The sequence below is a fragment of the Euphorbia lathyris genome, chromosome 2, assembly GCF_963576675.1.
Source record: "Euphorbia lathyris chromosome 2, ddEupLath1.1, whole genome shotgun sequence".
Lineage (NCBI taxonomy): Eukaryota > Viridiplantae > Streptophyta > Magnoliopsida > Malpighiales > Euphorbiaceae > Euphorbia > Euphorbia lathyris.
Window position 1 is genome coordinate 96,359,469 of NC_088911.1, and position 16,165 is coordinate 96,375,633.

At 33.8% G+C, this 16,165-nt stretch overlaps 1 long non-coding RNA gene across 1 annotated transcript; it reads left to right on the forward strand.

Moving 5' to 3' along the window:
• Positions 1-6,447: 6,447 nt before the first annotated feature.
• Positions 6,448-9,843, forward strand: LOC136220740 (uncharacterized). Its single transcript, XR_010684704.1, has 2 exons — positions 6,448-6,646; positions 8,579-9,843. It is a non-coding gene; the product is annotated as an uncharacterized lncRNA (long non-coding RNA).
• Positions 9,844-16,165: the final 6,322 nt, after the last annotated feature.

A 16,165-nucleotide genomic window follows, 5' to 3' on the forward strand; every position in this document is an offset into this window, starting at 1 on the left:
AGCAGCTCTGCTGGTTGGATTATTATACAATCAACCATTGAAAGGATATGAAGAAATTGAAAATATTGAGGAAAATGATGAAGCTGAACAGGAAGACGTGCCTAAACATGAGCCTGAGAAAGAAGTGGAGGCTCCTGCTGAGTCCCCTAAGGACAAGAAGAAGAGAAAAGCGCTGGCAATATGTGCAAAAGATATTGACGCAGTGCCCAGGAAGAAGCGGGCTATGAACAGAGCTAAGAATGTTGATATTGACCAACCTCAAGGTACACCTAGGTCGGCAGAGAAAAGAAAGAGGCCAGAAGAGCCTGAGGATGAAGAAGAGGAAACTCCGGAATCCCCTTTGATGAAAAGGAAGAATGGTCATACCTTAAAGACAGTTGAAGCAAATCCCTTGGATTTGGTTGTACCTCCAAAAGGTCATGGAATTGACCTAGACCAAACTCATGCTGAGCTGGTCAAGGATGCTGAGCAAGAAACTCCTGCTAAGGAAGAAGTCAATACCAAGCAGGAACAACCTACTGATGTTGAGCAACATCAGGATGATGCTGAGCGGAGAATTGAGGAAGAAGAAAATGTTGCTGTGGAGGATCACGTTGAGCAACATAAGAATCCAACTGTGAAAGAAGAGACAGTTGATACTGATGAGGAGGATATTCATGCTGACCCATCTCCTCCTAAAAAAACAAGGTTCAAGCGGCTCAAGAAGAAAGCCCATAAGACTCCAGCTCTTGACCTTATTGTAGACTCTCCTCTTCAAGAACCATTTACTGACCTATCTGAGCTACAGTTCACGTACTTTGCAAACGGCACTGAGTCTCCTTCAAAAGAAAAACAAGTCTCTGTTACTCAGGATGAGGAACAAGCCAAAACCTTTGAAAATCCAAATCCAACTTCTCAAGATGGAACAAATCCTGCTTCAACTTCACCCACTCAAGATGAGCAGGTCAACATGACTAACCAAACTCCACCTCCAACACAGCATGTTGATAAATCAGCTCCTGAAGCCAATCTGCATCAAAGTCCTGTCACCAATCAAGATGATCAATCTGGCAAACAGCCAACTCCACCACCATCAAGCTCAATTCCAGCCTCTAAGACAAATGCTGCTCAATTCACATACTTGAATGCTACTGAGTTAGGACGATGAATCATTGCCTCTGCTCAGTCCTTGCTTCAAGATTTGAACCCTCCTCAAGCTGATGCTACTAGATCTTCTCATGCTGAGTCCTCCCAACTGTCTGGTATCACTCAGCTTCTTAATGAACTAAGAGGACTCAAGGATCTTGTAAGTGTTATGACCACCGTTCAAACTCAGCAACCCAGGCAAGACCAAATAGCAAAGCTGACTGAATTGGTACTCACAATGGTGAACCATCTGAACTCGCTTGAAGGAAAAATCTAACAACCGTCGGAAGTTAATCCAGGGTATGCAACTTCCACTGAGCTTCAAGGCTATTTTGCTAAGTTAACTGCAGAACTGACCAAATCAAGCGCAACTGGCAATCCTGAGTCTGCTACCTCTGCTGAGTTACAAGACTGCTTTGCCAAGCTAACTGTTGAACTGACCAGTACGCGTGAATTAGTATCTTCTACCTCTCAGTGTACAATTGACCAACTGAGTGAAGCAGTTAGTCTACTCAACGTCAACAAAGCACAGATGGATGTTGACCCAGTCTCCAATGGTCAACTCTTGAGATTTTCCCAAGCAATTATGAAGGCAATGCGCATCAACAATGCTCAGCGCATGTTTTATGACTCTGCCCTGCTGAAGATGTACCACCAATCTTTTGCTCAGATCACCAGCTCGCTCACCTGGCTTAGCAAATCACATGAATGCCTACTTAGCATGATTAGCAGCTCTCTCCGGATTCCTCGCCATGTCCAAGATGACAGTGTACCTGTAATTGATGGCTTGCGTGAAAGCACAAAGAGGCTCCAGCATTACTCAAATGTCCTCTCCACTGCTGCTCGTAACGATACCTTCCTTTATAAACCCAATGATGGCAAAACGGGGGAGACAAGCCAAGAAGGAACTCAGCTTCCAGGTGGTGCATCCGGGAGTAAAGATAAAGGCAAAGGGGTATATAAAGCTGACCATCAAGCTCTGGTCAATATGAGGGAAAAGAAGAAGAACTAGATATAGCTTAGTCAATGTTTAGAACTTAGCATAGAATCTTTCCTCATATGCTTTTGCTTAATCTATGACAAGTACCATTTTCTCAACCTGGCTGATAAAATTGAACAAACAAATTAAGAAGTAAAACATACTCAGTATACATTAACACTAAAATACTTATGTAATAAACTGAGTAACAACATACTTCTAATATTTTTGAAAACTGACTTAAATCCAATTAGCTCAGATCTTGAAAAATCTAACATTAAACTAAGTCAGTATACACAAATGTCTTAAGGTTAATTCAATTAAATCTTGGAAGGTTTAAAATTAAGTTAAGACAATATGTGCAACCCTTACGGGGGAGTTATTTCAAAAATAAATCAATCATGGGGTAACTTATAACTGAGTTCCATAATTATGTATTTTGCCAACATCAAAATGGGGGAGTTTGTTGAAACACCTTTCCACAAGATTTTGATTTGACAAAATCATCCATGATTAAGAGGCAATTAAATTTAAATGCTTTGATTTAATTGTACTAATGTGTTTGTTCAATATTGAGTGCAAAAATATATATATAAAGTTAGACAGGATAAAAGTCAGCATAAGCCAAGCTGAGTGGAACGGAACTCAGCATGAAAGAATAGAAGCTGAGTGGAGTAGAACTCAGTATCAGAAGTCTCCTTCAAAGTTGCCAGAACGAAGCTGACTAAATTAGAAGACTCATTCAGAATTGTATAAACAGAACGGAGCTGACTAAGAAGGAACTCAGCATGGAAGTTGAACATTCGAAGATAACGAATGAAGCTGAGTGACAGTCAGGATAGCATGAAGGATCAGTTCACTAAAGGACAAAGTCTGCCAATCTTCTGCACCAATAATTGAAGCCTCGAAAATACACAGAAGACTAATTCCAAGAAACATGGGTCAATGGATTATTAGTAAAAGACGACTGCCACAAAAAGACAAGTCTGTAGGAAGAAGACAAGGCTGACACCTGAAGAAAACAGATGACAGGATTGGCCTGCAAAACTGAAGCTAACCAGAAGCTGTCTACTAAAAGAGCCGTTTTGGAATCAACGGACACACCAAATTCAAACGGTCTAATCTCCAGAATTCATCTATAAAATGGACAAGGATTTCACTTGGACATTTGCCGAATTACAAAGAAGAAAAATCCAAGAGAGAAATCTTCAAAGCACTCAAATACAAAGATCTTACACCAAATCTTCTATTCTTGTGTAAATGCTAGAGTGATTCTGTGTAAACTTCTAAAGTGTTCTTTACTGAAAAGAGAACAAGTGTTTATCAATTGTAATATTGAGAGTGTATGCTGAGTGCTTGGTTGTAAGCATTCAGTGGTAGAAAAATTTAAGTGCTGGGTTGTAGTACTTAGTAGGAGCTGAGTAGACGAATAGAGGACGTACTCTTGCATACTCACTACCTTTTAAAGGGTTTGTGCTCTACCTTGAAAGAGCTCAGTATTGGATTGAAAATCCCAGGAGGAACTGGGGACTGGACGTAGGCAGAGAGGCCGAACCAGGATAAGTCGTGCTGAGTAACTTCTAAACTCTTTCTCTCAATATATATATATATATATATGTGTGCATGTGTTGCTTGTGATATTTACTCAACATATAAATTGTTAAAACTGAAACTGAGTAAATCTGAGTGCTGAGTTGGAAGCTGACCTCTCAAGAGTCAATTCCCAACTCTCAAGTCAAGCAGTCTTAGTCAGCATAGAACTAAAACTGTCTGACTAATCAATCGGCCGTGCTGACCAACACGCTGAGTTAACAAACTCTTAAAATAACATTAAGTCAGCATAATTAAAAGCGAAAAAGTTACATTAGTTCCTATCCCCCCATTGGAACTAATTACTAGGTACCAACAAAAACCACCCGTCCGGATTACTCTAGATCGATATAACATCATAAATCACAATATGCTTTTATCAATTCATAATAGAACTTCCAATTTATTCCATAACCACAAAATCATCTAACTCTAACTCGAATTAACTATTTTCGCAAAAATAATCACAATATTTAAAATCAAATAATCATTTAATATAATTAAAATAGTTAAAATATCGTATAAAATCATCAATTCATAATTTAATTGAATTCTAAGAATTTAATAGCTCAAAATATTATATCGATAAAATAGGATATCGTTAAAAGTAAATATTCTTATCGGACTATTTTCAGTCACCGAAACAAAAATTCGTAATCAAAATAATTAATTGGAACTATTAGACTCATTAAACCACGTTAAGCTATTAAGAGTATATTCATACTAACTTTTATATTCAATTTATTATATCTAACTTTTATATTCAACTTAATCTAAACTCTATTAAATAAATATCGGTATTAGTCCTTCTAATTTATAAGGTATTTAACTCGACAATTTAAAGTCTCTAAAATGTTAATCAAACACTTTTACGAGACTACTTTCGTACACTTTTATCGGACTACCGGAATTCTAACGTGTAAACTAAAATGATATCGTTAACTACGACCGAATGTTCAGTTAGACTCGTGACACGACTATAAGTCTATCTGTACTAATTTTATATTCCTAACTTTTGTGCTAATTTTATATTCCGATTAAACATTTAAACTCGTTATGCGGCTAAAGGTCTTAATACGAAATTTCACTTCGATAAATCTAAAGGACAACTAGTTTAAAATTTTATATTTATATTAGTAACCAATAGATTGATAAATCACTAGGTATAAACCTATTAAAATTTAACGAAACTACCACAACCAAACTTACATAAAATCATACTAGAACATTTTAAAAGTAATTTGATCTATATAAGTTACTGAAATTTCGTCGTTGGTTGTCACCAAAAATTCACCGAAGCTCGTATCTTTCATTTATATTCTAAAGCTCCCTCCTTTTATATCTCCCTTTTTCCTCTTTTTATAATTCAAAGGTAAAGTTTCTTCTCTCCAAAAATATCATTTATATGGATAAAATAACTATCTCACAAAGGTTTTTCAATTCACCAAAATATGCCACTACATGTCAAAGTGTAATTATTTTATTAAGTTTGATATACTAATTTGACAGGTGTTTGCTCAACTCACCAAAACATGTCATTACATGTATTATGTGTCAATATATGGACCATTTCCAATTTACCACAACAAGGCATTCATTTTCTTTTAAATATATAAAATACTAAGCATAGAGTTGTATAAGTATTTATTTTATTATACATTTAACTTCTTTTATTCTTATTTTTATTTTTATTTGTTTAAAAAAAAACGTAATCACCATATAGTTGTAAGAAAATATTAGTTAAGGTCCTCCTAATTGATAATTTCTTTTAAAATTGATCCAAAACTTTAAATTTAAACACATTAAATTAAATTCAATAGTATAATTGATACTAAAAAAAATATATATCGAATATTTTTAGACACGGATGTGACATAAGATTTGGTTGGTGTCATCACAACGTTTAAGCACTTTTTTCATATTTTTCAAGCAACCGTCAAAAGATGAACCAAAAATAGAAAAGTCGTCCATGAACACTTCCATGAAATCCTTAATCATAGCTGAAAAGATGGCCATCAAACACCTTTGGAAGGTGGTCGGTGTATTGCACAATCCGAATGGCATCCTTCTATAAGCAAAGGTGCCAACAGGACACGTAAATGTAGTTTTCTCTTGATCATTGGGATCGGCAATAATTTGCAAATAGCCGGAATACCCGTCTAAACAACAGAAGTAAAGGTTACATGCCATCCCCTCAAGCATTTGGTCAATGAATGATAGAGGGAAGTGGTCTTATCAAGTGGTGTCGCTTAATTTTCTATAGTCTATACACATTCGCCATCCGATGACTTTTCTCACAGGAATCAGCTCTTCTTTCTCATTCACTATCACCTTTGTCCCCCCTTTCTTTGGCATTATTTGAACCAGACTCACCCACGGGCTATCAGAGGCACAACATATATGATATCGACATCTAAGAGCTTTATGACTTCACTCTTAAGGACCTCTTTCATCTTTGGGTTAAGTCTTCGGAGCTATGGAGGGTCACGGAGGGTCGGCCGATCCTCCGGCCCTCCGCAAAACCCCATAGTAGGGTGCTTCGCCCCTGTAAAAAACAGAGGCAGCCATGGCTGGGAGCCCCCCAGCCATGGCGAAGGAGAAGCTGGCTCCCCAATCTCTGTAATTGTTAATTTTTTTTTGTTTTACCACTAAAACGACGTCGTTTTAGTGGTATTAGGGTTTAAAAAAATCATAGAAATACCATTTATGCCCTTCATTTAACAATTAAACATGTGTTTTTATTTATCATTCTATTTACTCCACACCACTCCTCCCATTTCCAAATCGTCCGCCTATGCTTCTGGGAAAGAAGAGTTGCGCTTGCCTGCTGCCTTCATCTTGCTGTTGCCGGTCGGTCGCCGTTCATCTACTGCTGCCGTCTCTGCCGTTCGTCTGCTGCTACTGTCGCCGCTGTTCGTCACCACCGGAAGTTGGGGGTACAGAAATATAAAGGTTAGTTTTTAATTTAATGTTCTGATTTTAGGTTTGTGATTTTAGGGATTTTGATTTTAGGGTTTTAATCTTAGGGTTTTTGGTTAAATTGAATTGATAATATGTGTTAGTTATGGTTTCTATTGAATTGATGATAAATTAGGGGTTTTGATTTTGAGATTTATTGAATTGATTGAATTGAATGTTATATTTTTATGGTTAAATTGAATTGAATTGATTGAATTGAATGTGATATTTTTAGGGGTTTTGATTTTAGAGTTTTAATTTAGGGTTTTTGGTTAAATTAAATTGATAATATGTGATAGTTAGGGTCTCTATTGAATTGATGATAAATTAGGGGTTTTGATTTTGAGATTTATTGAATTGGTGAATCGAATTGAATTGGATTCAATTGACGAATTGAATTGTTGATATTTAGGTATTTTTATATTTTAGCCTAATCAATTACTTGTGAACAGTATAAAAAATCTAAAACAACTTTTTTTATATACATACTTTTACAGAATCAAAATCTTAAATTGTCGTACGAAAAAAATTCTACGTACATGGAGCCCCCCCGAAGTTTGAGTCCTGGCTCCGCCAATAAGTAGATATACTGTTATTTCAAGCATCTAATCTGTTAATTTGAAAACCAAAATTGAATTATCTTGTGTATTTTGTATTGCATGGGGCAAAAGATGGAGAGAGATAAGTATATATAACGACTATAAGAGGCACCAATTTTTTTTAAAGGAACATCATAATTTTTTTTAATAATTAAATTTTTGAGCAAGAGTACCTAAAAGCTCAAATTTGAAATATTACACCTTTCTTAAAATATTTATTCAGTTGAAGAAATAAATAACATCAGCTCAAGCTTTACAGACGTAAATAATAAATATTTTATTTAAAACCTAATAAAATTAATTATAAGCAGTTTATAGGTAATGATGACATTTAATTTTGTGGCAAAGCACCGGAGGCATAGTAATATATGATGGAGATGGAGAAGGCGATGGCGATGGTGATATCCTTTGATGAGGAATAGTAGTATCGGGATTAAAATTTGTTGAAATGAGGAATACTCCACGACATGCGATTTGACATTGACGCTTGCATTGTTGAGGAGTAGCGATTGGTAATTCGATGCATTGTTCATAACATTGGTCGTAACATACGTAATTTGTTACTCTAATGTCTCGCCTTGGCAAAAGCCAATCCAACCAACATTCTCCAATTTGGCTAAACCCTAATATCATAATTACTATTATGACTTTGTTCATTTTCATTATTTTGTAAATATATAACAAGTAGTAATTGATTTTTCTTTTGATGATGGATCGTGTTAGAGATTTTTGGTCTTATATAATTTGATAAATGATAACAGACTTTGTATTGATTGTTTTTAGGTAGTTATTAATGCATATCATGTAGATTTTAAACAAAATTAGGTTGAATTGGTAACTAGGGTCAACAATTTCAGTTCTGAATTTATGAATCCAAATCATGTGTTAATAATCATTTTTTACTTTTTGTTACAAAATTGTTATAGTTCATCATTTATCCATTTGTTATAATATATACAGTTAAGTTAAACTAAAAACTTAGTAAAAAAATATTAACCAAATATAGATGACAAGCTCTATATGCTAGAAAAAAAATCAACAGCTACCAAATTAAAATTTAAATTATTCGAATTTGATCTTTGGAATAATTTTAAACGCTTTTCCTAATTAATTCATAATTACTTCTTTGATATTTTATATAAGAATTGATAATATATATTTCCTTTAATTGAATGAAAAATTTGTAACTAATGCAATTTTTTTTTGCTTCTAGATTAAATTTTTCTTATTAAGCAAGATTTGGTAAAATATGATCCCACAATTTAATTAATTTAATTTAGTATGGACTGTTCAGTTAAAGGAATCACATGTTTCGGTTTGGTTGCAGGTGTGATCCGAGATCATAGTGGCTCTTGTCTTGGAGGCTATGCTGTTAATATTGGCATTTGTAACCCTCTCCTTATTGTAGTGTATGTTGTTCATTATGGCTTGAGATTAGCTTGGAATTCCAAATTCAGGAAAGTCAATGTGGAAATGGACTTCAAATTGCCATTGGTTTTATGAGTTCTTAGATGGAAAATTGCCATCCATAAGTCTCATAAAAATTGGGAGCAAGATTGGAGATCAGATTAGAGGGAAATAGTGTTACTGATGTGATGACTAATGATAGGGACGATTTGTCCCTATCTTTTAGCGTGATTTACGGTTTAATTTTGGACTAAATCAGTAAGTTTAATTACAAAAAATAATGTGTTTTCAATAAAATAACAAATAAAAATAAATTTTATGTTTTTAGTTAATTTCCTTAATTTTTGATTAACTTTCAGAAATAAACGTCAAGCTAACTCGGTTCTCGAGGATCGTATTTTTTCAGGTACGGATAAAGAATAAACAAGTGATGATCCAGCAGGCACGCGGGGCGTAGAACAATTACCACTGAATCACGGCAGTCAACTGAGCATTCCCACATGGTCAACACCTACCACGTGGGGCGTAGTACATGGCACGCGGGGCGTCTAAGGTGTGAATTGAAGACAAAAGTTCCGGGAGCTCAACTACGCGGGGCGTCACCCAAACCACGCGGGGCATCCAAGGCATAATTCAAGCAAATAAGTTCCAGGAGCTCAACCACGCGGGGCGTACCCCAGTCTACGCGGGGCGTGGTTGAGTCAACAAGTCTGAATATGGTCCACGCGGAAGAAATTATCAACAGAATGGGTTAATTTGGCAGACACGCGGGGCGTACTACCTTCCACGCGGGGCGTGCCTTGTGAAAACTGCAAAAATAGTGTGAATTCTTACTTGTGACTTGTGTATTTATGATTTTACCCCTGAGCTTGATGTGTATAAATAAGAGTGATTATCACTCATTTCCTCATTCAGATTTTGTGTAACCAAACTCTACCACCTTGAGAGCTTGTATATTCATTCCATCACTCCGCCAAAGTTACGTTCGATCCATATCCACCAAGCTCGAGAGTTCCACCTCCAAGTCCTACGAGACGGCTTTGAGTCCAGTAGCTAGTCCTAAGGGTCGATTCTTCTTCCCTTTTTACTTGTTAACTAGCTTGTACTCTTCCTATGTACTAGGCTTGGTTGTATTCTGTATTTATACATTCAACATTTATAATATATGATTTACGATTTCATTTCCACTATACGTGTTATTACTTATTGCTTGTTTTGATACTTATAATTGATTATCATGTAGGTCGCTTACAAGCTCCGAAATCCACTAGGATTCACATAGGTGTTGCCTTACCGGAGTTGACAATCTGGAAACCGTAGGAATTGACGAGCCACGGAACTTACGGGCTCTAGTTTCTGATCCTAAGAATTAGAGTCACCTTAAGAGGAAATCACGACCCTAGAACCTCACAGAGTTGTTCGGTCTATAGATAGTCGTCTTTGCAAGAGTAAAGTAATAATCGTATATGTTTTGAGTTATTTATCATATGTTATAACTCATCATCACCCGTAACACTTCATTAAGAGTTTGAATTACACGAGTCTGTTTCACCATAGTTAGGAGTAGTTTGTAGTTGTCACCCAAACCAATCTAAAGTATCCACCGCTTAGATAACGTATAGAACCGAGTAATTTAATACTTGTAGATATAAATCTCGTGGATTCGATACCCGGTCTTAACCGGATTATTACTTGATACGACGGGGTACACTCGCCCCTACGTAGTAGCGTCTAGTAGAGTTGGAGCACTTAGAAAGATCATAACCATAATTATAGTACACTCATCACAACACATATATTTTACTGCTCTACTCGACGGCTCATCAACTAACTCAGTAAGTTATGTTCCTATAGGCTATGACGAGTGTGGTATTCCTCTTGTAGGCATATAAGACATTCTTTCTGAAGAACTTTGTACCTTTTGTAGGAATTCATAATTACAAAGTTCGTGATTAATTTTTATATAATCTGTGAACTAAGAATCATATACTCTTTGAACCAAGCTTTGATGCCTATCCAGTAAGGCGGGAGAGGGATGTGAGAGCTGAAATGAATCATCTACTATGTGAAGCCAACCCATAAAAAGAAAAGGAAAGACTGTGAAGTTAACAGATAAGGAGAAGCCTAATTTACTCTTTATAGAAGAAATTAGTTTTTTTATTTTTTGTTTTTATATGGCGTATAAATGTTTGGGCGCATTAAAATTTTAAGATAATTTTAATCCTCCCACGAAACTTTTTTTTATTCACACTAATGGCGGTCCAATATATATATTATGTCATCTGAACATGATGATGATTTTCGATTAAAATGACGTGTTTAAAGAAATGACAGATGTATGTAATCTTAAAGCCGGACCTAATTTGAGGTTTTCACTCGTATGTTTTTAGTTGATAGAATTTTAAAAAACTGTCACTAAGAACTATCAGATGACAAGAAAAATGCATGTTTTGTGTCATTTAAAAATGCATGTATGTAGTGCCTTTTAAGGTTTAAAATTCGTTCGACTCTTCAAATTGATGAATTTGGGTGCAGGAGAAATGAATGGGATAACTTTCATAAAGGATATAGATGACTATTGGAACATAAAAAGGTAATTCTTTTTCTTTAATTTGCTGATGTAAAGTGATTTTTTAAGGTGGCTTTGGTATTTTGAAGTCATAAAATTACAATATAAACTTTTAATAGACATCTTGTAGCGATGTTTAATGTACTACTAGTCTTTCCATACCAAAATATTAGATACACTGTTATTTCAAGCATCTAATCTGTTAATTTGAAGACCAAAATTGAATTAGCTTGTGTATTTTGTATTGCATGGGGCAAAAGATGGAGAGAGATAAGTATATATAACGACTATTAGAGGCACCAAATTTTTTTAAAGGAACATCATAATTTTTTTAATAATTAAATTTTTGAGCAAGAGTACCTAAAAGCTCAAATTTGAAATATTACAGGTTTCTTAAAATATTTATTCAGTTGAAGAAATAAATAACATCAGCTCAAGCTTTATAGAAGTAAATAATAAATATTTTATTTAAAACCTAATAAAATTAATTATAATCAGTTTATAGATAGTGATGACATTTAATTTTGTGGCAAAGCACCGGAGGCATAGTAATATATGATGGAGACGGAGAAGGCGATGGCGATGGTGATATCCTTTGATGAGGAATAGTAGTATCGGGATTAAAATTTGTTGAGATGACGAATACTCCACGACATGCGATTTGACATTGACGCTTGCATTGTTGAGGAGTAGCGATTGGTAATTCGATGCATTGTTCATAACATTGGTCGTAACATACGTAATTTGTTACTCTAATGTCTCACCCTGGAAAAAGCCAATCCAATCAACATTCTCCAATTTGGCTAAACCCTAATATCATAATTACTATTATGACTTTGTTCATTTTCATTATTTTGTAAATATATAACAAGTAGTAATTGATTTTTCTTTTGATGATGGATCGTGTTAGAGATTTTTGGTCTTATATAATTTGATAGATGATAACAGACTTTGTATTGATTGTTTTTAGGTAGTTATTAATGCATATCATGTAGATTTTAAACAAAATTAGGTTGAATTGGTAACTAGGGTCAACAATTTCAGTTCTGAATTCATGAATCCAAATCATGTGTTAATAATCATTTTTTACTTTTTGTTCCAAAATTGTTATAGTTCATCATTTATCCCATTTGTTATAATATATCCAGTTAAGTTAAACTAAAAATTTAGTAAAAAATGTTAACCAAATATTGATGGCAAGCTCTTTATGCCAGAAAAAAATCAACAGCTACCAAACTAAAATTTAAATTATTCGAATTTGATCTTTGGAATAATGTTAAACGCTTTTCATAATTAATTCATAATTACTTCTTTAATATTTTATCTAAAATTGATAATATATATTTCCTTTAATTGAATGAAAAATTTGTAACTAATGCAATTTTTTTTGCTTCTAGATTAAATTTTTCTTATTAAGCAAGATTTGGTAAAATATGATCCCATAATTTAATTAATTTAATTTAGTATGGGCTGTTCAGTTAAAGGAATCACATGTTTCGGTTTGGCTGCAAGTGTGATCTGAGATCATAGTGGCTCTTGTCTTGGAGGCTATGCTGTTAATATTGGCATTTGTAACCCTCTCCTTACTGTAGTGTATGTTGTCCACTATGGCTTGAGATTAGCTTGGAATTCCAAATTCAGGAAAGTGAATATGGAAATGGACTTCAAATTGCCATTGGTTTTATGCGTTCTTAGATGAAAAATTACCATCCATAAGTCTCATAAAATTTGGGAGCAAGATTGGAGATCAGATTAGAGGGCAATAGTGTTGCCGATTTGATGACTAACTCAGCAAGTTATGTTCCTATAGGCTATGACGAGTGTGGTATTCCTCTTATAGGCATATAAGTCATTCTTTCTGAAGAACTTTGTACCTTTTGTAGGAATTCATAATTACAAAGTTCGTGATTAATTTTTATATAATCTGTGAACTAAGAATCATATACTCTTTGAACCAAGCTTTGATGCCTATCTAGTAAGGAGGGAGAGGGATATGAGAGCTGAAATGAATCATCTACTATGTGAAGCCAACCCATAAAGAGAAAAGGAAAGACTGTGAAGTTAACAGATAAGGAGAAGCCTAATTTACTCTTTATATAAGAAATTAGTTTTTTATTTTTTGTTTTTATATGGCGTATAAATGTTTGGGCGCATTAAAATTTTAAGAAAATTTTAATCCTCCCACGAAATTTTTTTTTATTCACACTAATGGCGGTCCAATATATATTGTATCATCTGAACATGATGACGATTTTCGGTTAAAATCACGTGTTTATAGAAATGACAGATGTATGTCATCTTAAAGCCGGACCTAATTTGAGGTTTTCGCACGTATGTTTTTAGTTGACAAAATTTTAAAAAACTGTCACTAAGAACTATCAGATGACAAGAAAAATGCATGTTTTGTGTCATTTAAAAATGCACATATGTAGTGCCTTTTCAGGTTTAAAATTCGTTCGACTCTTCAAATTGATGAATTTGGGTGTAGGAAAAATGAACGGGATAACTTTCATAAAGGATATAGATGACTATTGGAACATAAAAAGGTAATTATTTTTCTTTAATTTGCTGATGTAAAGTGATTTTTTAAGGTGGCTTTGGTATTTTGAAGTCATAAAATTACAATATAAACTTTTAATTGACATCTTGTAGCGATGTTTAATGTACTGCTAGTCTTTCCATACCAAAATATTATATACACTGTTATTTCAAGCATCTAATCTATTAATTTGAAGACCAACATTGAATTAACATGTGTATTTTGTATTGCATGGGGCAAAAGATGGAGAGAGATAAGTATATATAACGACTATTAGAGCCACCAATTTTTTTCAAAGGAACATCATAATTTTTTTAATAATTAAATTTTAGAGCAAGAGTACCTAAAAGCTCAAATTTGAAATATGACAGCTTTCTTAAAATATTTATTCAGTTGAAGAAATAAATAACATCAGCTCAAGCTTTACAGACGTAAATAATAAATATTTTATTTAAAACCTAATAAAATTAATTATAAGCAGTTTATAGGTAATGATGACATTTAATTTTGTGGCAAAGCACCGGAGGCATAGTAATATATGATGGAGATGGAGAAGGCGATGGCGATGGTGATATCCTTTGATGAGGAATAGTAGTATCGGGATTAAAATTTGTTGAAATGAGGAATACTCCACGACATGCGATTTGACATTGCCGCTTGCATTGTTGAGGAGTAGCGATTGGTAATTCGATGCATTGTTCATAACATTGGTCGTAACATACGTAATTTGTTACTCTAATGTCTCGCCCTGGCAAAAGCCAATCCAACCAACATTCTCCAATTTGGCTAAACCCTAATATCATAATTACTATTATGACTTTGTTCATTTTCATTATTTTGTAAATATATAACAAGTAGTAATTGATTTTTCTTTTGATGATGGATCGTGTTAGAGATTTTTGGTCTTATATAATTTGATAGATGATAACAAATTTTGTATTGATTATTTTTAGGTAGTTATTAATGCATATCATATAGATTTTAAACAAAATTAGGTTTAATTGGTAACTAGTGTCAACAATTTCAGTTCTGAATTCATGAATCCAAATCATTTGTTAATAATCATTTTTTACTTTTTGTTACAAAATTGTTATAGTTCATCATTTATCCATTTGTTATAATATATCCAGTTAAGTTAAACTAAAAATTTAGTAAAAAATGTTAACCAAATATAGATGGCAATTATGCCAAAAAAAAATCAACAGCTACCAAATTAAAATTTAAATTATTCGAATTTGATCTTTGGAATAATTTTAAACGCTTTTCCTAATTAATTAATAATTACTTCTTTAATATTTTATCTAAGAATTGATAATATATATTTCCTTTAATTGAATGAAAAATTTGTAACTAATGCAATTTCTTTTTTTTGCTTCTAGATTAAATTTTTCTTATTAAGCAAGATTTGGTAAAATATGATCCCATAATTTAATTAATTTAATTTAGTATGGACTGTTCAGTTAAAGGAATCACATGTTTCGGTTTGGCTGCAGGTGTGATCCGAGATCATAGTGGCTCTTGTCTTGGAGGCTATGCTGTTAATATTGGCATTTGTAACCCTCTCCTTATTGTAGTGTATGTTGTCCACTATGGCTTGAGATTAGCTTGGAATTCCAAATTCAGGAAAGTCAATGTGGAAATGGACTTCAAATTGTCATTGGTTTCAAGCGTTCTTAGATGGAAAATTGCCATCCATAAGTCTCATAAAATTTGGGAGCAAGATTGGAGATCAAATTAGAGGGCAATAGTGTAGCCGATTTGATGACTAACTCAGCAAGTTATGTTCCTATAGGCTATGACGAGTGTGGTATTCCTCTTGTAGGCATATAAGACATTCTTTCTGAAGAACTTTGTACCTTTTGTAGGAATTCATAATTACAAAGTTCGTGATTAATTTTTATATAATTTGTGAACTAAGAATCATATACTCTTTGAACCAAGCTTTGATGCCTATCCAGTAAGGCGGGAGAGGGATGTGAGAGCTGAAATGAATCATCTACTATGTGAAGCCAACCCATAAAGAGAAAAGGAAAGACTGTGAAGTTAACAGATAATGAGAAGCCTAATTTACTCTTTATAGAAGAAATTAGGTTTTTATTTTTGTTTTTATATGGCGTATAAATGTTTGGGCGCATTAAAATTTTAAGAAAATATTAATCCTCCCACGAAACTTTTTTTTATTCATACCAATGGCGGTCCAATATATATATTGTGTCATCTGAACATGATGATAATTTTCGGTTAAAATCACGTGTTTAAAGAAATGACAGATGTATGTCATCTTAAAGCCAGACCTAATTTGAGGTTTTCGCACGTATGTTTTTAGTTGATAGAATTTTAAAAAACTGTCACTAAGAACTATCAGATGACAAGAAAAATGCATGTTTTGTGTCATTTAA